Here is a 2,500-nt window from a genome sequence, read left to right as displayed (position 1 = left end):
TGCCCTTCGTCGCTTTCTCCTTTATTAAATGCAAAGGGATGTAAAATCCTGTATGACTCCCAAGTTCGACCGACCCTAGAATATGCTCAATTGACATGGATATCTTGCTCATCTTCATTTTTTCATATTTTTGAGAAACTCGATGAAAGGGCGCGACATATCATGAACAGATGTGATGGTGCTACTGGAGAGGATGGGCTTTTTTACACTCTCCAACATCGACGAGACGTAGCAGGGATCACAGTCTTCTACAAGGCCACATTTCTCAACACTCCTTGGTTCTCTGTCCTCCGAGTACCTCAGCCAAGACGACCCTATACAACCAGAGAAAATGGATCAAGTGACCTAAACTCATCATTCCCTGGTCTAGGACTATCCTTCACCAAAGGTCATTCATATCTAGAATGACTAGACACGGAATTAGGTCTATTAACCAATCAGAATTTAACTCTATACAGTGTGTTCAGCTAAACATTAACAACTAGTTGTGTTGTAGCAATTTTACACTACGTGAGAGAGAGAGAGGGAAAAATGAGAAAGAGGAGAGAAAGAAAGAAAGGAAGGGTATATATGTATATATATGTATATATATATATAAATATATATATATATATATATATATATATATAGATAGATAGATAGATAGAGAGAGAGAGAGAGAGAGAGAGAGAGAGAGAGAGAGTGAGAGTGAGTGAGTGAGAGAGAGATAGAGAGAGATAAATAGATAGATAGGATAGAGAGAGAAGGAGAGAGCGAGATCGAGAGAGATGGAGAGAGAGAAAGAGAGAGAGAGAGAGAGAGAGAGAGAGAGAGAGAGAGAGAGAGAGAGAGAGAGAGAGAGAGAGAGAGAGAGAGAGAGAGAGAGAGAGAGAGAGAAAGAAAGAAATAGAGATAGATAAAGAAAGATAGATAGATAGATAGAGAGAGAGAGAGTGAGATAGAGATAGATATAGATAGATATAGATAGATAGAGAGAGATAGAGACAGGAGAGATCGATAGATAGATAGATAGATTGATAAAGAGAGAGAGAGAGAGAGAGAGAGAGAGAGAGAGAGAGAGAGAGAGAGAGCAGAGCTCACCGGTTAATTAACTCACAGGCACTTTTATTCTCTTCAACAATTACGTCCCCAAAAATAACGCCATTAAGGACAAATGTACCAAGTCCAATGCAGCTACCACCATAAAAAGGTGGTCACCATCACGACACCACAACATCACAATCACCATCAGCAGTCAGGGTCCTCTCTCCGAACCATAGCAATTATAAGAAAATTGTTTTGGGTCTCGCGCAGCAGGCACTGACTGTATTGATTCCACATAACCTGTTTAGAATAGGAGTAACGTGGGCCTCCCCTACCCCCCCCCCCATCCTCTTTTCCCACTTCTCCCCCTTCCTCCCTCCCCGAACAGTGCCACTAGTTGCTTGTGTATCAGGCACCAATAGGCACTCTTTCACACACCGACTATTCCGTCCTGGCACGGCGTCCCCGGGTCTCTTCTCCCGTTCCGGTCCAGGGAACTCGCTGCTGTTGGTTTTTCTTCGGGGTTTTCTCTCTTTCACTGCTTGTCTGATTTATTTAGTTCTCTCGTGGATTCAATGTATTTGAATCTCTCCCACGACATTAATCTTTTTTTTTCTCTCTCTCTTCTCCCCTTTCTTCTAGCTGGGGTAGATAATTTGATATTATTAAAATATTTCAATCTCTCTCTCTCTCTCTCTCTCTCTCTCTCTCTCTCTCTCTCTCTCTCTTTCTCTCTCTCTCTCTCTCCCTCCTTCCCTCTCTCTCCTTTAGCTCGAAATTTCGAATTTCTCTCTTTAGCAGGTTCACTTTTTTCTGCCATTGTGTTTCCGGTTCCCTCCCACCGCCGCCCCCCTCAGGCTACGCTCCTTTGGGTACATTCTGCATTGCATAATCAACTGACCAAAGTACCCCACAGTCGCGTAAGGGTTTGTTAATGAACAGTTATACCGCCTTATAGCAACTTTTATGTAGTCATGTTAGTAAAGAGTACTTTTTATATATAACATACGTGAATATAAATATGTATATTTCACGGCATCTTGTTGTTTATCATTGTGTCCGAATCTATTAAGTATTTCATACACCCATTATCACGATCCGGTAGGTTTGGCTTGCATAAAATCTTTATACAAATTTTGCACACAGTAAGCAGATGCAAGCAACCAGCGTATATCAAGCGCATTTGCGAAGCATAATTAAGTCATCATTTTCTCTTCATTAATCAGGATTAAAGAATATGGAGGAGGATAGATTATGTAATTTGTACAGTGAAAAGATAATGAAGCAGGTCAAAGGACAAGCAAACATATAACGGTTAATATATATAAGCAAATTCATAATATCAAAGACGAAAACAGTATTAAAGATACTGATTGAACTAAATTATGATGTTCATATAATATAACTAGTGATAATGATACTGATAGATATAACATAATGCCAATAAAGGTACAGACAGTGAATGCAGAGGCAATAC

The sequence above is a fragment of the Penaeus japonicus genome, unplaced genomic scaffold, assembly GCF_977035675.1.
Source record: "Penaeus japonicus unplaced genomic scaffold, GWHDUDI00000001_assembly GWHDUDI00000026, whole genome shotgun sequence".
Taxonomy (NCBI): domain Eukaryota; kingdom Metazoa; phylum Arthropoda; class Malacostraca; order Decapoda; family Penaeidae; genus Penaeus; species Penaeus japonicus.
The sequence above is the reverse complement of the archived record's forward strand: the minus strand, read 5'-3'. Positions refer to the sequence as shown.